Source organism: Macaca nemestrina, chromosome 15, assembly GCF_043159975.1.
Source record: "Macaca nemestrina isolate mMacNem1 chromosome 15, mMacNem.hap1, whole genome shotgun sequence".
In the NCBI taxonomy this organism is placed as follows: Eukaryota; Metazoa; Chordata; class Mammalia; order Primates; family Cercopithecidae; genus Macaca; species Macaca nemestrina.
Window position 1 is genome coordinate 3,841,384 of NC_092139.1, and position 23,102 is coordinate 3,864,485.

A 23,102-nucleotide genomic window follows, 5' to 3' on the forward strand; every position below is an offset into this window, starting at 1 on the left:
GCGGGTAGATCAGGACTGCAGTGTGGACATGTGGCTAGGGGAACTTTGTCTCTAGGGGCTCACCAGGACTTGTAGGGGAAGGGCATTCTGAAGTAGCCAAGCAGGTCTCAAGCACTGTTTACATCATGCTGTTCCAGAGACAGGCTCTGAGATAAAGATTTGAGGGCTGGTGGGTTGTGTGGGAGAGGTTCCAGAGAGCCGCAGGCGTCCTAGGGAAGTGAGGTGGGGAGGGACCCAAGCCAGCACAGGTAAGTTAATGAGCAGGAGGGCACCCAGCCCTGTGGGGACTCTGCAATCACCAGAGAAAGTGTCTCTGAGCTATCGCATGAAGGGGTGAGGAACACAGAATATTTACTGATTTTTTTTTTTTTTTTTTTTTTTTTTTTTTGCCCAGCAGTGGCTGAGAGCTGTCCCTGAGAGCACTGACTTCCACACGTTCAGAAACTGGTGCCAAGTAGAGGTGGGTGGAGTCCCAGCTGCACAGCCCATGCCCTTCTTTGGTTCTGGTCTCTCCAGCCCACACACCTCTTGAGAGTCTCTCAGGCCCACACTCTGAGTTTCCATGTTACTATTTTTAAGAATGCATGGTCTTAGCCGCTCTCGGTCACCCAGTTTTTCTCAGTGGTGATGCTATCGGTCACAAAGCTGGCGGGTGTCTATGGAAGTGTTCCACATACTCACTTGTGACCAAAACTATGCAAAATTTGGAAATTTCCTTCCTTTTGTCTTTCCCTGCGAATATTAAGCTCATAATCTATTTTTCTGCCTTGTTATTTTTATAATGACAGATACCTCCTTCCCATAGTTAAATCTTATTTGTAAAATATGATACATTTGAGCATATCAATCTATTGTCTATCCTACTCCCCCTATGATGTGACTAGACATGGTTGGAAGTCTGTTTACCTCAAGGTGAGAACAAACTGAGAAAATGTGCATGAGCTCTTTTGACAGAAAAGAATCTGAGTTCATGGGCACAGTGAGTCCAGTCACATGTGGGGAGCAGCACCCAGGACAAGAAGTGGCAAAAACAGGATTCAAACCCAGACTTACCCAGAATTCATGCGGTGCAAAGCCCGTGAACTCTTGCTACACTGCACAAAGCCCATGAACTCTGGCTATACCGCAAACCAAGTGTCAGAGGAAGACTTTCCATTCTGTCTGCCCTGATGTGAGAATTAAAAGTCAAGGCAGGGAAATGTCTGAAAACCAAGAATGAGGAGAAGCTGCAGAGCTGAATATTTAAGAAGCATCCTGATCTGTGCTTGGGATGCTTCCTGCCATCCCTTAATTCATTGATGTAAGGAGTGTTTGCAGGTGCCCCCCTGGTGCCAGATGTTGAGCTGGATTCTGGCTCTGCAGCAACGAATGAAATAAAAGTGGTCCTACCCGCGTGGAGCGCAGAGAGAGGAAAACGTCATGGAGGAAAAGGTCATAAACAGCTAGCGGACAGGGACCTATGAACTTGCACATTTGGAGAGAAGTAAGGGGAACAGGGTGTGGGGACAGTGATGAAACTGGCCATTAGGTCAGGTGGGCAGGGGACAACTGAGGCTTGAGGGTGTCTCTGCAGGGCACGAAGCAGCCACTGAGATGAAGAACACCCTAAAGGGACGGTTTGGCATGTGCAAAGGTCCTGGGGGTGAGAAGGGCTGGAGGATTTGAGAAATAGACAGATGGGAGAGTGTCTGGGGCTCGGGCTGAACCCATCCAACCCCACAGCTCCAGGCTGAAGCCAGCAGCCCACACAAGAGAGTGAGCGTTGTTTAAGTGAAAAGGAAGAAAATGAATTTCTTGAGGCTATTTTACTTTTGCTTTATTGTGACCCTAGAAAAGACAAATGCAGATCCCCAGGGTCCTATCTTGCCTCAGATTCTTCTCCACAAATAAAGCTCTCCCTAGGAGTGGCAGGTGTTTTTGTTTTTGTTCTTACTAATTTCTTCTAGAAGTCTACGTTAGTCCATGTCTGTATTCACCTGTACATATTTTTCATTTATTCCAAAGGTTCACACTATACCCATGATTTGGAAACTTGGCTGGGATCTTCCCACATCAGCATCTCATTTCATTTCCAAGGGTGTCATTGAGTTCCCCCGTGCCCACCCCAGCACGGATTCCTCCAGCCCTTTCCAGACAAGCTCTTCAGCATTCTTCAGCGTCTTCCCACCATCAACAGCGCTGTCGGGAGCTCCCCTAGTGGACTGTTGCCCGTAGAAAGCCCCTCAAGGGAGCTGTTATATCAAAGGATTTGTGTGGACAAGCTTTGGGGATGCATCTGGGACAAGGCTTGTGCTGGACCTCTCGGTCCTGGGTCCTAGAGTCAGTCATGACAAAGAAGAACGCCTGCAACAACTGGGAAGGTCTTTGCAGGGGAGTAAGAAAGGACAGTGCTAGACTTCCCACTGTGTTGCAAGCTCTCCCCTAGCATGGAACTAGATCAGGGCCAGGCTGTCTTCACTGGGACAAGTGGATTTCAGAATTTGTAGAATTGTGGACCTGGTAGGTTTGGAGACTAAGTTGGAATTTAGACTTATCTGCTTAGCAGTTGTGTGACCTTGGGCAAGCTATGTCACTCTCTGAAAGGCAGATCATCTGTACAAAGGGTGTAATTAAATTAACAATAAAGGATGATTGGAATGACAATATATGGCCCTTGGTAAAAATGCAGTAACAGATGTTGGCAGTGAGGATACTGAAAAATTGTGGTACTAGAGAAGGAGGAGAGGAGGGAAGGGGAGAGGGAGGAAGGTAACGGGGGGAGGGAGAGCAGGAGGACAAGGAGGAGAGAGTTCAGGAGGAGGTGGCAAGGTGTGCAGATTCACCAAGCCCAGGAATTAGCTGTCTCTCTTTAGCCTCATTAGTTATGTTCTTAATGAACTGACTTAGAACCAGACCTAACTGGAACAACAAGAAATGCAACAATATAAAAGTGCCCAGAGAGAACTGTTTATGAGAAGTCCTGATTCACTCCTTGACCTTTTTCTAAAAGTTGGAGTGGCTGTACCCGAGGATCCCCTTTGGCTCCTTGGATAATTACCCAAATGTGGATCTGTTTGCTTTAAGGTACTTTTTTTTTTCAGGGCTCTCAGGAGAGAAGCAAGTGCCAAAGACATTTCTATCATCGCAAAGCTGATCACATCTATAATTTTCCACAGCATCTCTCTATGAGATCAGGTACAAGGAGATTTCACAGTCTGGGAGGAACCTGCCGGAAATGCAGCCCCGTGGCTTCCTGTTCCCTTCATTGCCATCACAGTTTCCATTTTTGCCTCTGCTCTTGTTATTATATATTCAAAGTATTATACTAACATCCCTGATGTGTATCATGCTTTCACATATTTAACTTGACTGTCATGAAATTCACAATCACCTAGACTAGGACAGGGAGGAGGAAAGGGGAGGGGTGGATGGTGCTGAACTTGCAATGGTAGGGTTGAGTCAGAGCCCTGACTCAGCAACTTAGAAGTTTGGAGTCTTAGCCTCCTACATGTCACCTTTCTGTATTTGGGGGCTGCAGGACCTGTTTTACTGCAACCCCTGCACAGGATAATTGTGATGATCAAGGAGAGCCAAGCTTTGTGCAAACAGTTTAGAGACTGCAAATGGAAAATGGGGATGGCATCCTAGCTCGACAGATCTGCCCAAGGCTGCAGAGCTTCTAAATGTTAGAAACAGGTCCAGATTTCGCATTCATTTATCTTTGGTCCTGTTCTCCAGAAGCAGACCCTGAGATGCGAGATTTATTAGGAGACAGTGCTCAGCAGAAAGGGGTGGGGTAAGTGGGACACGACAGGAGGCAGAGCTGAGCATGGATGTGGTCATAGCCAGACCCTGAGAGGAGCTCTGGGGCATGGAACACTTCACAGAGCTGGCCTCCCCCTTTGCACACCACGCTCAAGCCCTGCATGGTGACTTGAGTCCCCTACATGTTTCCTGTACTGGTGTTACCATTGCGATCCTTCTGGCCCATGGCTTACTGCTGCCCAAGGCTCAGGACTCTTATTCATGATCATCTAATTCTCTTTCTTTGTGACACTACATCATAATTACCTATGGGCCACCCTTCTTCAGAGGCCACAGCAACCTGAAGTCAGGGGATGTTGCTTATTTATTTTGTGTGTCTTCACACCCCAAAACTCTTACCCAGTGACCTGAGACATGAGGGGCCCAACACCAATGTAACTGAATGTTAATGACAGAGGGTTCCTGACTTCTCAACTCCATGCCAATCATTCCCAGCACTGTGCACCATGTGAGACCGTTTGATAGTCGTAGCCACTCCACGGTGAGAGGTTCTGTTTCACAGATGAGCAATCTGAGACTCAAGGACATTAAATGCCTTTCCTATGACCACACCACAGGGGAGAGACAGAGGATCAGGTTTAATCCAAGCTGTCTTGGAGTCCTGATCCCCTACTCCTGACCCCTGGGCTTCATGGTCACCAAAGAATAAGAAAATCAAGAGACTGAGAAGAGGCTGCCCTGGGCGACGACCAGTGTGGGGTGGCCATTTGAGAGGCGGTCATGAGCAGGTGGAATCTCAAAATGAGACAAAGAGGAGTAAGGCAGGGAAGGGCGATACTGTCCCTCCACCCCCCTCTCTGTCCCCAGTGCACAGCCTTGCACTCGGGTCCCTAGGAAGCTGCTAGTGGATAGCTGATAAATGAATATGGGCTAAAAGCCACCTAAGACACTTTCTCTGTTCTTCTTCCCAATTCCATGGGCTGCTTTTCACAATTGATGTCAATAGCAGCTTGAAGGTATTATTACCTACTAAGTATTCGTCTCTTGGACACCAGCGAAAGTACAGTTTCCACACGTTTCTCTCTCTACGTGAAGTGCAATAGTCAAGCATTAGACCCTCCCTGGCAGTGTTTAAATAGTTCCACTCCAAATCTACAGAGTCAAAGTCTCCAAAGGTGAGGTGGGACTGTAGAGAGGTCCTGGCAATCTGTGTTTTCCAATAACTCCTAGGGTGACCCTGATGCCACTTTCCTGGATATGGAAATCCCTATGAGTTACATGGGAAGATCTAGATTTTTCCAGACTTGAGTCATGCACAAATGTGGAGATTTTCTTACTATTTAAGAAAAATCAAATTATGAGTACAAAGTTAGGGAAATGCCTTGGGAGAGCCATCTCCAGGAAACACCATATGTGAAGTCCACCTGCGACAGCATAGAAGAAGTCCCTGGCCCTGTTCTGAGATCCTTCAGTCTGGTCAGCCACATCTCACAGACTGGATGGTGAGGACGCAGGTACCCTCGAGATGCCACAGTGGAAGGAAGACTGTGTCAAGGACTGTTTATGAAAGTTTAATGAAACTTGGATTTGGTCTCGTATTGGGGTACAGGGATGAGCGTCCCATAGCAGGGAAGGCACACAGGTGACTAAGAGTGCCATCCTGGCACCCAGCACCTCCTCCTCTTTTTCTGCTTCTCAGACTTAGATGCTGGAATGCCTCAGTTCTACTTTTCCTTCTTGTGTCATCCCCAAAGGACTGTCCCCTTTCATGGTGAAGCTCATAATCCATAGTCCTCCAGGGAGTGTGGGCGAGTCACACGATCTGACTAAAGACAGAGCCAAAGCAACATCTCACTCCAGCAGTTGGCTCTCAGGCAGTCCCAGATGCATTCAGAGATGCTCCATGCTGTCCCCACCTCCTTGCATATGTTATCACTGCAGAAAGATTTATAAGGCCCAAGAAGAAGAAAAAAAGGGGTATTTGAGGAGAGGCAAATCTAGGGACAAGAAAAGAAAGAGGTTTGATTGTGGTTTGCTTCTATGATGCTTGTACATTCACCTGATCCCTAGCCACAGTGACCTCCAGCAGAGTTCAGCAGAATTAGATCACAGGATGGTCAGGGTCTCAGCCACTCCCATAAAACACCATGGCATCATCTCTAACAGGAATATTTCTTTTTTGGGATGGGGGATGGTGTCCCATTTTCTCAGCCCTGCTTTGTCTTGCACAGACGTGCTGCTTGATGCAGCATACATGGATGCCAGTCAGCGAGATTTCCTCTTGGCGCCATATTCCTACTGGCCAATGTATGAACCTCAGAGCTGGACCATTGGTCTCATGCAAACAACCATTGAAAACACTTTCCATCACTCGTTACATGCCAGGCATTATTTTAAGTTGTATCTGGGTTCACCTTTTTAACTCTCATAACGTCGCTATGAAGCAAGATCCCCGTGATCCCTCAGTGTATAGACAGAGAAACTTGAGATTGAGTCACCCACCCAAGGGTGAAGGTAAGAAGTGGCAGAACTGGAGTTAGGACATAGTGTGGAAGCTGTGTGTGCAGTCACCATACTAGCCTGTCACTGGGAAAAAAAATGTTCCTAGAAAAACATTACTTAAGAGAAACTAAAACAAGAATAAAAACAAATCAAAACACAGAACAAGTGGCATTTCCAGGCCCCTGGAAGGGAGCCAGTTGCTCGTCTGCATCAAGTCCTGTATTTTAGGCTTAGAATTCTGAATCAGGCAGGTCCCTCCTGCTACAGAGGAAGTAGGGAGAGCAGCTGAGATCAGGGTAGAATGGTGCCGAGAAGGGGGCAGGGGAGGGTCCCAAGCTGAGTAGGTCCTGGGAGTGCTGCCCAGATGCAGAGGTAGACCTGAACAGGGAGCTGGCTTCTGGGATGAGTTAAGCCTCTTCCTGTTCCAGGCTTGAAGAGGGAGCTCAGCCTCCTCCCCTGCCATTCCCCTTCCGGCCCCACCAGCTTCCTGTTCACGCTCTCACTGCACCAGAGGCCCTGACCTAGTCCTCAGGCTGGACAATTCCTCAGTTCAGTATCCGAGGCCCTGCCGGGGTCCCCACCCTGCAACTGCTGCAGCCTCATGGAGACCTCCATCCCAGGCTGGACCCAGCCACCATCTCACCAGTCCCTTCCATGCAGCAGAAAAGTGCTCTCTGGAACAAGGTGGTTCTCACACATTCTCCATTGCTTTGGGACCCTCTGACAGCCCCTACCATGCCCTCTTCCCATGGAAGCTAAGCCCCCATTGTAGTTCATCCTTTGGAAACACTCACCAAATGTGCCATTACTTATCCAAAATCTGTTTCCTTAACAAGATTGTCAGCTCCAAGAGTGCAGGGACTGGCATGTTCACTAACACTCTCTGTGTCTAGTACAGTGCTGGGAACACAGTAGGTGCTCAATAAATGCTGTTGAGTTTGAATGCGAGAAAGAACACATGAAGAGAAGACTGGAGCTGAGTGCCAATTAGGACAACTCAGGGTTATCATCCCTGAGTCCTCTGCAGGGAGGGAGTGGTGGGAAAGCTTGACCTTCCAGTCTTTACTCTGTCCTGGGGGTTTGTGGAGGGCCAGGGACTCTCAGGGGCCTGGAAGCACAAGGCTCAGAGGCACAAGATTCCCTTCTGTTTCCTCCAGTGGTTCCTGTTCTTGTAGAAAGGTTTCCCTGTGGTTCACTACCTCCTGCGGTCCTCTTGGCTTTGAGATGATCCAGATTCTCAACCTTTATGAGCCAAGATTGGGAACCCCTGATGTGTCAGGGAGCAGAGCTGTGAGGCTACGGAAGCCTCTCATTTTGCAGCCTCTTCCTCTCATTACTCGATTTTTGTCCTCTGACTCGCACTAGGACCTGTGGAAGATGGGAAGGAGTTGCCCCTTTTCCATGTCTCCTTTGGTCTTCCTCTGTTTACTCATCCAACAAAAATACACCTGATGCTTAACATGTGCCAGATACTCCACTGAGCACTGAAGATGCAGAGATGAGCGAATTGGAGCACTGCTCTCTGCACCTAGGCTTCCGTGTTCCTCGCTGGCTGCCTGGAAACACCCCCTTCACCCAGCCATTCCCTAAAGACGTACTGAGCCAGGGTTTGCTAGAATCACTGCTCTGCCATCGCCCAGCTCCCATCGGCAACTCCTAGGAACCACGTCTCCCACAGCTTCCATCAAATCACCCACCCTGGCAAGAAAAACCGCAGCCAGGGAGACCCTCTGGCTTCCAGTGTTTTACAACTTTCCTAATAAGAGGAAAATTACAAGTGAACATTGTCAGTAAATTCCCCGGCAGAGAGAACCCTCTGATTGTGCAGTAGGCTCTTCCTCCATCCACCTGGGAGCATGATGGATGGACCTGCAACGTGGAAAATGTGAAATGAAACTGAATTTAGCAGCAATGTGGTTCATTAATAGAGGCAAGATTTTTGAAGAGGGCTAAGGAAAGGGGCTAAATCCTCGTTTTCGTGACACTTCAATTTGAGTATTCTTAGGAATATGCCCGTCTGAGTACTTACCCTTTTGCTACCAAGAAAATGTTTCAAGGTTAAGCCAAACACGAACACTGACTCTTGAAAACTGCCTCCAGCTTCTGCACTTGAACTCATAAAGTCAGGATAGAATTGTAATGTATCCCAGTTAAAGAAATAAGAAAGAGAGAAGAGAAAAGGGGACACACATCCTAGAGAGAATTAAATGTCGGCAAGTTCAATTTTAATACTGGGCTATGGTGAAACAATTGAGGGATGTGGGCACCGTTTTATTATTTATGCAGCAGACTAAAAGTCATCTGCAAAGGAAATTGTGTGATAGACAGTAAATTAAGCAAAGCTGCCCTACAAATTTGGATTAAGTCTTACACTGGTTTTAAAATTTAATACATCCTCATGAATCACATTTTCACAAACTGCAGTAGAAGTTCAGGAAAGGCTTTAGAATGTGTTGGTTTATTATTACTATTTTTCTTCCACTAAAACCTTTCTTTAAGTAAAGCATGGAGTTGGTTGCATTTTATTTTACAATATAAAACACAAAATCAAATCTCATTGACCAATGGTGTTGCTGGATTTAGTCCAAAGCACAATTGGTGACTTAAATTCAAATATTACAAGAACAACTCAAATTACATCCCATCAGAATCAAGTGCATATGCTCATTCCCTCTTGGTTTACTCTGTGAGTTTAAGGAAAATTGGCTGGAAGGTTCATAATCAAATGTACTATGGCATAAGAGGAAGGTTTGTAGAACAGAGAACTCAAAGAACAGAAGGGGAAATGGTTTAAAATCCTGTATTTCTGATTGCATGTTTAACACTCTGTAAGCTACCAGCTGACATGAACACATTTTAGCTGATCAGGTGTATGTAGTGGTGTTGCTTCATGCACTCCCAAAATATGTATGAATGCAAACCTCATAACTCAGCTTTACACTCAGATGAGTGAATCAAAGTCTAGATACACGAGTCAGAGAGGCACAAAGAAGGAAAAAATATGCACCACAGAGTGACCAACTTAAGAAACTCATGATTTAATGAGAGAGTCATGGTTAAATGATACATGAACAATTGGAGGAGGGGGATGGGATAGCTTCATTTAGGCTACTGCTCACCAGGTAGCAGACACCTCTAACTGATCCAAATAAGCTCGAAGTCAGTCTCAGACTTCTTCTCCACATAGTTGCTTCCAACAGATCAAAGTTAGCGTAGGAGACCAAAACCACTTTCCATTCATGAATGGAACCAAGAGGATTGGCTCCATGAAGAGTCACGGTGGGAGCAGGGATGGTACGGAAGGCTCCAGTTGCATCTAGGGGGATGGCAGGTGGGTTTGGGTGGTAGGATAGGGGCTGGAAAGGAGACTAATGTGAGCCATGTCACCAAGGTAGGAAGAAGAAAGGGACATGCAGGAGCCAGAAGAGAAGAGTCCGGGTGTGCCCGAGATCATTTCATGCAGTGAGGCAACCTGTAATGCTGGACCTGCTGAAGGCCATCTGGAGAGCTCAGCCAAACAGCCAAAGCATATGAGGAAACTGGGGCCACTTTTGGGCTGCTGAGTATCCTGCTGGTGTGAAGCCAGCAGTGTTTTGGCAGAGGATTTTTGTCCAAATAAAGTTCATCTTTGAAGGGCGCTGCTGAAAACCTGCAGTATATCCAAGGGACATCCAAAGAGACAGCTGCCGTGTCGCCACCCAAGGGACCCTGGAGTCTTCCTGAAGCCTTGTCCCCAACCAACCTGCAGGGGCAGAGAAGACCCAACAGTGAGGTCAGGAAAAGAGTAGAGACAGAACTTCAGATCATCCTTAGGCAGATGGCCTGGAAATTCTCCCAGGCCCGAGATATGCTAGGTTAAGTTGGGCTCCCCTGGAAGCAGACTGAGAAATGAGGATGTGAAGGCAAGGAGATTATTTGGGAGGCAATGGAGGTAAACCTAGGAAACACTGAACCTGTGCATTCGTGTGTAGAATAATATACAGATGGTTACATGTAGGAATATTTGTAGTTAGGTGCATATACACTGTTAGTATACACATAGAAATCTTTGTTGATAGATGCATATACACAGTACACACATAGAAATCTTTGTAGATAGGTGCATATATACAGCATACACAGAAATCTTTATAGACAGGTGCATATACACAATTAGCATACACATAGAAATCTTTGTAGATAGGTGCACATACACAGTATACACATACAAGTCTCCTTACTCTGTCAGCTGAACAGGCCAACAGCAATGAGTATTCACAGTGAGCACACCTAGATCTCAGTTACTGCTCTCTCATACCATTCTTCCTTAAAGAAACCAGAGCTCCTAGGAGAAATGGCTGATTCTAGGACTGGTGCCAAGAGTATAAAAGATGAGTCTGTAGCATCTTATAGCATCAGAAAGCAAAGAAATGCTCAAAAAATAAAACTTTAAAAGTTAAAAAACAACAACACATAGATGGGGGTATGTCTAAAGGGCACAGGCATCCACTGACATAGCTCCCAGCAGCCAAAGCTGGAACAGTTTAAACTATATATATATAAAATTTTGAGACAAATGAGTTAGACTAAAGGAGTTAGATAAGTGGAAATTCAGGGTCCTGGGAGCAGAAATCACGAACACGTTTTGTGAAGAGAAATGAAGTAAAGAGGATTGAAAGAGGCCAGCAAAAAGTAGACTCTGGGGCAGGTGATTTGGGTGGTTAGGGCACCAGCTTGGGTTTCACTGGGTTTCACATACAGACCACGTGAGGAGCTTCAGAGGAAAAGTTTTGTCTACTCTGCAAAATATGGCACTTCCATCTCAGATATCTCATTTTCCTGAAGATTAAAGTTAACTTCTATTTTCCTTTCAGAATAGTCGTTTGACATTTTCCTGAGAACCAGGCTGTTTTTCCATCCACAACTATGTTACCTAAACGGTAGGATGGTGCCCTTTCAACCATGGAGCTGCTATGATTTTCTCTACAGCAAGCCTGTGAGTCCTGCCCATGTAAGACAACTGCGGGAATGACATGGCCCCTGCTCCACACGTTGTAATGTGCCTGCTGCAGAATCAGGTGATAATTAGTCTGGGAAACCCTACAACTGCCTTTGCTAGAGCAGGTAAATAGATCAGGTGGCCCCAGGGCAGGAACCCAGCCTCTCCTGGGATGTGCCCAGGGCTGAGCTCTCCCTCCCCAAGGCCCTGAGCTGGGGGGAAGGCCAGTTGTCTGCTAAGGGGCACAAGGGCCATTTCAAACTCCTAGGAGAAAGTTGAACAGTTTGCGTGTGAAATTAACATGATAATTAACATCATAGTAAGATTTCTACGAGGTCTAAATCTAGATGTAATTTGGGTCATCTTTTCTAAATGGGTGTGCTGGTTATATCTATATCTATATCTATGTCTCTATCTATCTATTTATCTATCTATCTATCTACCTACCTACCTACCTATATACACACACATATATTTAAAAGCCCAGGTATCTTCAGGAAGTTTTTTCCTGAAGAGCTGTTAATTTTCCAGGTATATATCATTCTGAGAAAAAGAAAACTGTATTGGTATTAAGTTTATGAGTGGTTTCCAGGTGTTCAAGGGGAGAGGGGTGGTGAATAGATGAAGTGCAGAGTATCTTAGAGGAATAAAACTATTTTGCCTGATACTGTAATGTTGGAGACATGACATTATAAATTTGTCAAAACCCATAGAACTTAAGAGAATGAAGAGTAAACCTTAAGATACAAATGTTTTAAAGACCATTTAAGAGGTTTTTCATCCCAGGGAGGAACCTTGTGAGAAGAGAATCTAATTGTGCTGCAACTGTAGAAATCAACCCTGAACAAGGATTTGGGAGAAAGGTCCTGATCTATATAACTAGTCTGTAAGACTAAAGGCCAAAGATACACAAGCACTGTACTCTAGTTGGTGAAATTATTTCCCATGGAGTCTGGGTGATAATCCTGAGGTCGCTCTACATGTATACATGTATACTGGAATTGAACAATTAACTAAATGACTGTTGGATAGGGAAGCCAGGTTGCTCACTGCTGGAGTGGATGTTACAGAGGAGCAAGGGAAGGAGCCGAGAATGACCCACATGATTGTAGATTAGGGTTGCAGACATCAATGGAGCTCACGTTTAGCTCAATACAGATATAGGTGAAGTATTCATAGGTATACGTATACACATGAATTAGCATACATACACATATTCCCTTGCTCTGTTAGTTGATAAGGCCTGGAAATAGTGGCATCCAAGTAGTAACAAACACATCTAGTGTCCAGATCTTCATTTCTAAAGGCATTCTCCAATAAAAGTAACCAGGGATCCTCAAACAAATGGCTCATTCTGGGACTGGAGCAGGTAATATACAAGATGGGTCTGAAGCAGCTTGTGGGGCCAAAAAGGAAGAAAGTGCTTAAAACAAACAAACATATGAAACATAAAACAACACAAACATTGACAAGGCTATCTCAAAAAGCACAGGAGCCAACTGAAAACTCCTAATGACCAAAGCTGAGCCAAGGAGGCCAACTAAATGAGCAATAATGGCATGGGTTATAACTCAACTTGTAAAATAAATCTCCACTAACCTATTTGGATATAAATTAGTGGTTAAATGAATGAAAATATAAATAAATAAGCAGGAAAGACAATTTTCCAATAAAGGATAATTTTAAATAATTTACCCAGATACCCTGCCTTCATGAGCAGGATCCCATGAGTAGAAGCAAGACTCCTACCCCATAGGTATTAACTACACATAGTGGCTTCCTTCCATAGAGTACAGGATGGAAGTCATCTATCCATAGGATGGATTATCGAATGGAAAGGGGGAGATGGAGTAAGTACAATAGAGAAACCTGACCATCGCTACCTCAGCCACGTGATCAAGGTTGATGCAGGCAGTAATACCATGCAGATACTATGCACCCTTGATATGATGGGATAGGAACTCTTATTCACTGCTGTTGTGAATGCACAATGGTAAAGCTACATTGCCAGTTTCTTACAAAGCCAAAGATGTTCCTGTAATCAAGAATAGGAAAAACATTTTACCTCTGTGGTTTTCTTCCCCCAAACCCATAATTCCAGTCTAACCATTAGAAGACATCAAACGAATTCCAATAGATGGGTATCCTCCAAAACTGTAGTTAATGATTTATCAATACTAGTTCATTAATTGTGACAAATGTATCATGGCAATGAAAGATGTTAATTAGACAAAAAATTGGATGTGGGGTATATGTGGACCCTTTGGATTAGCTTCTAATTTTTTCTGTAAATCTACAACTGGGATTAAAAAATAAAGTCTAATATATAACTGTTCTCTGTTAGACATAGTTGAGATAGATGTTGCTCAATGCCAGATAGATTATTTTGGTAAATAAATTTTGAGTTTTATTCTTGTATCTATCATTCATTGAATGCCTGTTTACATGCCACATGCGTTTCCCAGCTCTGCGAATAGAGCAGAGAACAAGGAGACGAGGTTCTCGGGACACTCATGGTCTTTCCTTTGTGCCACTGCTCTGCATTTCTTGTGACATGGAAGTTGCTTTGCCAAGTGTTTTACTTGTGGCTGAATTTGTCTTACTCTCTCTTACTACAGTAAGAGAGCTGCTATGGAGCTGCTATGATTGTACTAACAACTTCAATGGGTCACATTCGACTCCCAAATCCCAAGGAGTTGTACTGACAACTTCAATGGGTCATATTCAACTCCCAAATCCCAAGCCTAGTGCAGTACCTGGCAAAAAATAAAGCATGTAATGGATCAACACATTCCTTCTTTCATTTACCAAATTATTATTAGATTTCTATTCTGTATTACACACTGTGTTGACTCAAAACTCATGGCTGCAAGATGTTGAAGATTTCCACCAACTTCCCCCATATGGGGCAACATGCAAATACAAGAACCATCTGTGGAACAAGCTGTGGGTAAGTGTGATACCCACTAAGAGTTACAGAGAACAAGCAGTGCTTGGTAATGATCTGTGTGCGGGTAGTTCCCACGGAAGGGAATTAGGCATTCAGCATGTGCTATGCCCCCAAATGTAGTGAATTGTTTGGATAATGACTTTTTTTTTTTTTTTTACAAATAATTTGCACCAATAAGAAGAAAGATTGCACTAAATTATTAATGGTGCTTATGGAGGCGGGGAAGGGGAGGAAAAATCTCCACATATTAACTTTTCCTTCTCCCCTAATCAAGAAAGGACTGTAGCTGAAAGGGAAGGGATGGGATTAGGGGAAATTTATTGCAGTGTGATTCCCTGCCTCTGCCATTTTCCCCATTAATCAGCCCACGTGTCTCAAGGTTGTGATTGACTTGTGTGCTGAAAATGATTTTGTCTCTAATATATGTTCAGGTAGGCTGCTCTCTTTCCACATTCAATAAGTATTTATTGCGGTGGACCACATGCGGATATGACTCTAGGTGTGGTGGATGCATGAGGGACATTGTCCTTGCCTTCATGCAGATTGCATTCTTCTGGGGAAGACAGAAAATGAACAAATAGGCAAACAAATGAATATTTTAACATAGCTATGTGTGTTAATAATGACTTCAGATACCTTCCCATGACCACTAACTCAGCACCTCTAGCTAAAATAACAGCCCTTTCTCTGCGTCTACTCCTTCCCAGGATGGTCATTTATGTTCGCTGGATGCCTTTTAATCTCATCTCCATCCACTCTTCTACATGCTCACCAGGATCCAGGTGCACCATGACCTCCTGTCTGCCTTGAACATGCTCAGCTACCCCATCTCCCACCTCAGAGTCTTCATTGCTATAATTTGCTCTGCCTAGAATCACCTTCACCACCTCAGACCCTTCTCATTCTTTTGGTTTCGGATTAATTTCCACCTCTTTGTCAGTCTCCATCTAGGTTTTAACTCCCCTTTACTCCGAGGTGAAAAATGCAGGCTTCTGGTGACACTGCTGTCCAGTCCACACTGGGCTGAGGGTGCATGCGGCCTCAGCATTGAGGTATGCCCAGTTGTATTCAAACTATTCTGTGAGATAATTCTTTGCACCAATCCCTGTAGGGTTCCCATTGTCTTTGGCAGAGAAGCCTGTGCGTGGCACTGAATTGGGGCCAGAACATGGTTTGTGGAGAGTGGGTCAGCACTGGGGTGGGGCAGAGGAAGATAGCTGGGCCCAAATTATAGTTTATGCAATTAGCCAGCATCAGGCAGAGTGGAGGTGGGGGGAGGTGGCTGGCGTTGTGGAGCTGAAGCCAGAAAGCAACGTTCAGGGCAAGCAGAAGCTCAAAAGCAGGAACTGTTCTTTTACCATCATGGAACTCCTAACAGCAGCATCCGTTCAGCACCTTGGACAGCTCACAGACAGCCAAGAACCTGGACAGCTATGAAAGGACTTCTCACTCCACTTTCAAAGGAGTGGTGTCCACCTTGGGGTTAAAATGCAGACCCGGGAGTTACAACCTACAGCCCCCCAGGAGCTGTCAGTTCCTGACATAGGTAAAATCATTCATTCATTCACTCGCGGCACACTCTTTGAGAGCCTCTTCATGGGCTGGGCTCACACTTACAGGATGCTCCTTGGGTGTGCCTGCATCTACAGTGGCAGGGACTTGGTGCAGGTGGGTATCCCTGCTCGAGACACTGCTTCATTGCAGAAGGGGAGCCTTTGCAGCAAGGGAGGCAGGCTTACCTCCCAGCTCTGCCATTTACATGCTGTACGGTGTTGACACAAAAGGAAAATGATAATAAAGACGCAAAGTCAAAAAACACTTCATTCCTCCACTTTCAAGCTCATCACCATCTATGCTGCTGAATTGTTAAAAGAACAATAATTAATGCCCATGAAGGATCTAGCACAGAGCCTGGCACCTGGACCTCACCCAGTTAACAGTGAGTGTGGGGACTGTGGAGGGCACCAGCTCCCAAAGCCTCCAGCCCATCTTGTGGAGAACACAACACAGGCCTCATTCTCGGGCCCTGAACAGAAAGGAAATATTGTTTTGGTTTCATTTCATGGGCAATGCCCACAGAATGTACCTGCCTTGAAAAAGAAAAAACAAAACCTCCATTTCTTTCTAACCTGCTACACTGAATTCAGTGCAGCCCCTCCATGGGAAATGGCAGGTCAAGCTGGCCTGACTTCTCAACACCACATAATTAATATACAAAGCCCGTCACACAATAGTGCCTTCCTAGGGCTCCATCCATCTTGTGAAGGCAGAAGGCTGGCAGCTTCCCCGTGGTGAGACTATTGGAGGTGTTCACTGCAGTGGGTATTCCACCTTCCTTCCCTGTCAACGGTAAGTAAGAGGCTGTCTCTGCAAAGCCCCTATTCTCTTTCCTTTCATGTTCCTGTCACTGCAGAGTTTGCACGGGCGCTATTGTGAAGCACTCTAATTGTTCCCAGGAATAGGTGATGTTGCCTTAGAAAGCTAAAAACCCCACCATGTCCCTATTGAGAACACTGGAGGCTCATTCCCTTTAAATATGTAAATATGTCACACTCTCTCTGTGCAGTGCACAGCCTGGAGCGCTCCAGGCTGATTACTTAGATTTGAGGACTTTCTGATAGTTGGAGCACTGGAAAGAATGACAGAGGGAGAGAGAGATGGAAAAGGAGAGAGGAGGAGGGGAGAGGGAGGAACAGAAGGAGAGAGAGACCAAGAGAGAGGGAGAGAGAGGCAGAGAGAGAGAGAGGAGAGCAGCACAGAGCAATACATTTCTCTTCCTTAAAAGAGACACAAAAGTTGACAGAACCATCCTTTTATTTCTATATTAGACTCTCCAGAGCATTCTTATTTAGGTAGCAATCTTTTAGAAAAGATACCACTTTCTGCAAAACACACAAACACCTAATTCACTGGGGTGATATTTGCCATAGCAATTTTTTAGATAAAGAGCTATTTTGTAGTGTTTTGCGAACAAGGCATTTTTAATAGTTGTAGGCTGATCCTTTGTTGGTGGAAACATTCTCATTCCCAAGGCTCCTGGCAGAATGTCTGAGCTTTTATCTGTATTTCTGTAGAACACCAGGACCAGGACTCATTCCATGAAAGTCCAAGAATGGGAGGTCCTACGTGGTGGTGGTCAGATCATTTTGGGCATCTGAGTCTCCTGAGTAAGGCAGCTTGTCTTGAAGGGCACAGGTACTGGTAGTCATAGACTTCATGGTCATAGGTGGGACCGGGTTGAGGTGCATCTCCCAATCCCCTGGTGTCCCCAGAGTCCGCTTGTGCTGTGGGTCTTTCATAGCTTCTCTGTCCTACCTTTCAACCACTTCTTGCTCACGTGCTCAGAAATGGAATAAGAACTTGTTCGTGCTACATTGTCCATGGCTGGCAATAAGGTGTGACCCTTCCTAGTGGATTTTTAATTTAACACGTCTTAATAAAAATCTATGGCTATTTCATTCTTATGGATAGTTTTACTCTTAAATGAAATGGTGATGCAAATCTAAGCAAAAACATTACAATCTCATTTCCTATGCTATTATACACTTAGCAAATTTCTGGTGGAGATCCGTTGGTGTTTCTCTAGAATGTAAGTTTCACAACGTATAAGACTATTTTATTCACACTAATTCAGTGTGTAGAAAAGCCTGGCACCCAGAAGGTTTTCAGACTGAACTTATTTAGTGAACGGACAAATGAATAAGTGAATGTAACTATTCAATTTTTAGTATATCTGTGGTAGTTTAGTCCGTAACTTTTAAGTTGCACATTTTATTTCACATTACCATGCTTATTTTCCCAGTTTCCTGGATTACTTTTTTAAGCTACTTTACTCTCTTTTGCTACTCCTGTGTAATAGCCAGTGCTATAAATATCCTTACATAACTTTCTCAATGAACATGCATTCACAGACAAAAACACATCCACATAACAGAGTTTTTAATTATTTGTCTTTAAGTGGATATTGTTAAACTGCATTCATGTCTACAACCTATATACTCTATTCTTCATACTCAGCTGTTTTATCAATGACAGTTCTCCAAATTAAGAATAATGGGAATAAATCTCTATAAATAATTATATAATAAGCATATCATATACTTATAATTGTGTGCAACATTTTAATATCCACAAAACAAATAGAAATGAAGATTCTTGGTCATAGGGGGCTGTAACTAAAACTTAAATGGATATTACATGATTCCCTTACATATAATATATATCAATTCATGTCCTGACCATGAAGCTTAGATCATTTCACATGGAGTAATAGATAAGGCACAGGTATTATCTGGGTGTCTTAGTCCACTGGAACTGTTACAACAAAATATTGTAGACTGGGTGGGCTTAACACAGAAATTTATTTCTCCTGGAGGCTGGAAGTCCAAGACCAACCAAGCTACCAGCTTTCTTAGTTCTTGGTGAGTGCTTTCTTCTTAGCTTGAAAAGGGCCACATTCTCCAGGTGTCTAACCCAGCCTTTCCTTGATGTGTGTACCTGGAGAGAGAGCGAAGCCTTGCTCTTCCTCTTCTTATAAGGCCATCGATTCTAGCAAATTAGAACTTCATCTTTATTTAACGTTTATTTTAGGTCAGGGGTACATGTGCAGATTTGTTTTAAGGGTAAACTCATGTCATGGAGGTTTGTTGTACAGGTTATTTTGTCACCCGGGTACTAAGCCTAGTACCCAATAATTATTTTTCCTGATTGTCTTCTTCCTCTTACCCTCTGCCTTCAAGTAGGCCCCAGTGTCTGTTGTTCCTTTTTTGTGTCCATGTGTTCTCATCATTTAGCTCCCACTTATAAGTGAGAATATGCGTTATTTGATTTTCTCACCCTGTGTTAGTTTGCTAAGAATGACGGCCTCCAGCTCCATCCATGTTCCTGCAGAAGACACAATCTCATTCCTTTTATGACTGCATAATATTCCATGGTGTATATGTGACACATTTTTATTATCCAATCTACAATTGATGTAAAACTCCACCTTTATGACCTCTTTTAATCTTAATTACCTCCTAAAAGTCCTATTACCAAATAAGGTCACATTGGAGGTTAGGACTTTAACATATGAATTTTGGGGTGATGGAAACACACAGTTATCTATAAAACAGGGATAGAAGAAATGTGCTTTTCTGGACTGCAAGCCTTCTAGGGAAACTCTCTTCTCCAAGACAGCCTGGGGGACAGGACTTCAGAAATAGTAGAGCAAGCTTGTCTGACCCACCGCCCAGGGGCCATACGCAGCCCAGGACAGTTATGAATGCATCCCAACACAAATGTGTAAACTTTTAAAAAACATTGTAAGATTTTTTTTGCAAATTTTTAAGCACATCAGCTATCATTAGTGTTAGTGTATTTTATGTCTGGCCCAAGACAATTCTTCTTCCTCCAGTGTGGCCCAGGGAAGCCAAAAGATTGGACACCCCTGTGTGAGGATATTTCATGAAATATTCCCTTTCATGAAAGCAACAACGAGTCTGACAAAATATTTCAATATTAACTTTTTCAGAATTCTAGAGATTCACCAAAAGGTGGAAACAACCTGAGGAGGATTTGATCAGGAGGAACTCCTGAACTTTCATGGGAATAGCAGGGCTCGTGGCTTTTAACTTGACCTACTTCCATCCCCTTCTACCTGGCTCCACACTCATCTTAAAAACTACCAACTCATGACTACAATATCTGTGGGAAGTAGCAGCTTTGCAGCCAATGTAAGAAAAATGTTGGGTTTAGGAATCTTCAAAAATTCCATACCCAGAACTTTGACATTATTTGGCCTGTCTCACCAGGAAAAGCCATTCTCAGAACTTTGGAGTTATGTGACCCGACAGAATTCACTCCATTGAATAAAGCCTATCTCCTGGGTGTTTGTTGAAACAATCAGTGGCAATTGTTTAACAATGCAGCTGTAAGAGGTATTAATTGAGACAAACAAAAGTTTGGCCAAAAGCTTACAACAAAATACCAGGGATAAAAGATGTCCACAGAGGGCTTTAAAATACTTAGACATGAAGAAGAATAATATAGACCCTTATTTCTCACTGTATATAAAAATCAACTCAAAAGGAATAGGAAATTTAAATGTAAGATCCTAAACTATTAGAAGAAAACATAGGTAAAACACTTCATGGCACTGGTCTGGACAGGGATTTTTTGAACAAAACTTCAAAAGAACAGGTAACAAAAGCAAAAATAGACAAATGGAATTACATGAAACATGAAACTAAGAAGCTTCTGCACAACAAAGGAAACAACAGAACAAAAAGACAACCTGCAGATTAGGAGAGAATATTTGCAAACTATGCATCTGACAAAGAGTTAATATCCAGGATATATAAGAAACTCAACTCAGTAGCAAAAAAAAAAAAAAAAAAAAAAAAAAGAAAATAATTTGATTAAAGAATGGGTAAAATATCTGAATAGAGATTTCTCAAGAGAAGACATACAAATGGCTAACAGTTGTATGAAAAAAATGCTTACCCATTGCAGATCCAGGAAATGCAAATCAAAGCTGCATGAGATATCATCTCATCCCAGTTAGAATGGACATTATCAAAAGGCAAAAAATAACAAATCCTGGTGAGGATGTCAAGAAAGGAACTCTTAAACACTGTTGGGAGGAATGTAAATTAGTACATTAGTACAGTATGGAGATCCCTCAGAAAATTAAAAACAGAACTACTATATGATTCAACAGTCCCACTACTTGGTATATATCCAAAGGAAATGAAATGAGTATGTCAAAGAAATAACTACACTCCCATGTTTATTGCAGCACAATTCGCAGTAACCAAGATGTGAAATCAATGTACATGTTCATCAACAGAAGAATGGTAAAGAACATGTGGTGTATGCACACAATGGAGTACTATTCAGCCATAAAAAATAGTGAACTCTTGTCGTTTGCAGCAACATGGATGAACCTAGAAAATGTTATGTTAAGTGACATGAGCCAATCACAGGACAAGTATTGTGTGATCTCACTCATATCAGAAATCCAAAAAGCTGACATCATAGAAGTAAAGAGTAGAATAGTAGTTTCCAAAGCCTGGAGGGGTAGGGAGGAGGAGTGATGGGGAGAGGTTGACCAACAGGTATAAAGTTACAGTTGGGCCGGTGAAATGAGTTCTGGCATTCTATTGCTCAGTAGGGTCACTGCAGTTAAAAATAATGTATATTCAAAAATAGCAAGAGGAAAGGATTGAGCACTGTTGCCACAAAAAGTGATAATTGTTTGAGGTGATGGATATGTTAATTACCCTGATTTAATCATTATAGATGTATACATGCATCAAAACATCACCCTGTGCCTTGTAAATACATGCCATTATTGTGTCAGCTGAAAACAACATACGACTTATAAAAAAGGATACAATAATAGTCCTTCAGGCTGAAAGGAAAGGACACTAGTCAGTAACTTGAATTCACCTGAAAAAATAAAGAGGCTGATAAAGGTAGCTATATAGGTAAATATGAAAGACAGTATAAGTGCTTTTTTTGTAACTCCTTTCTTCTCCCATCTGATTTAAAAGACAACTAATAAAAGTAATAATTATAAAACCATGTTGACGGGTTTATAATGTATAAAGATGTAATTTGTATGACAATAGTGGCACAAAGGAATAGAAAGAGAACAAAGCTTTATCGAAGCAAAGTTTCTTTGTACAATGGAAATTAACTTGGTATTAATACAAACTAGATTGGTTTAAGTTAAGATGCTAACTATAATCCACAGGGAAACTACTGAGAAAAAACTGAAAAATATATTTGAAGAAATAATAAGACAATTTAAATACTACACTGGGAAATAACTGCTTAGCTCTGAAGAAGGCAGTAATGAAACAAAGAAGGAATAAAAAAAGATGTGAGACAGAGCACAAATAGTAAAATGGCATGTGTAAATTCTACTTTGTGAGTAATTGCTTTAAATTTAAATGAATTAAACACTTCAAATAAAAAAGCAGAATGGCTTAAATGGATAAAAAATATGATCCTATATATTCTGTCTCCAAGAGACACTTTAGATTCAAAGACATTAAAAGAAGGGCAAATTATATAACAAGCAAATGGTGATTGAAAAGGAGAAAGAGTGGCTATATTAACATCAAACAAAATTGACTTTAAGAGAAAAAAATTGTTACTGCAGGTAAGAAGTTACGCTTTATAATGCTAAAAGGGTCAATCCTCCAGAAAGACATAATGATTATAAACATTTATCCACCTATCAATAGAGTCCGAAAACACATGAAGGCAGGCAGAGGGGAAGTGAGAAATAGACCAGCCAACAATAGTTGGAGAATTTAACAGCCCACTTTCAATAATGGATAGACCCAGAAAACAGAAGAACAGTAAGGAAATAGAAGACTTGATCAACACTATAAACCAAATAGACCTAAAATAAATCCACAGAGCACCCCAGTCAACAACAGCAGAATACTTCAGTTTTCAAGCACACATGAGATCTTCTCCAGTATAAGCTACACGGTAGCCCATAAATCAAGATGTAGTAAACTTAAAAGGATTGAAGTCATTCAAAGTAGATCCTCTGACCACAGTGGAATTAAATCAGAAATCAGTGACAAAAGGAAAAGTGGGAAATTCACAAATGTGTGGAAATTAAACAACACACTACCACATAATAGGTAAAAGAAGAAATTACAAAAGAAATTAGAAAATACTCTGAAATGACTAAAAGTAAAAACACAATATGCCAAAACTATAGACTATAACTAAAACAGTGTTTAGAACAAAATTTAAACTGTAAACACCTATGTATTTTTTAAAAAGTCTCCAACTCATAACCTAACTTCGCACCTTAAGAAATTAGAAAAAGAAGTGTAAGCTAATCCCAAAGGAAGCAGGAAGAGTGAACTACTAAAGATTAGAGTAGAACCAAATAAAATAGAGAATAAAAACACAATAAAT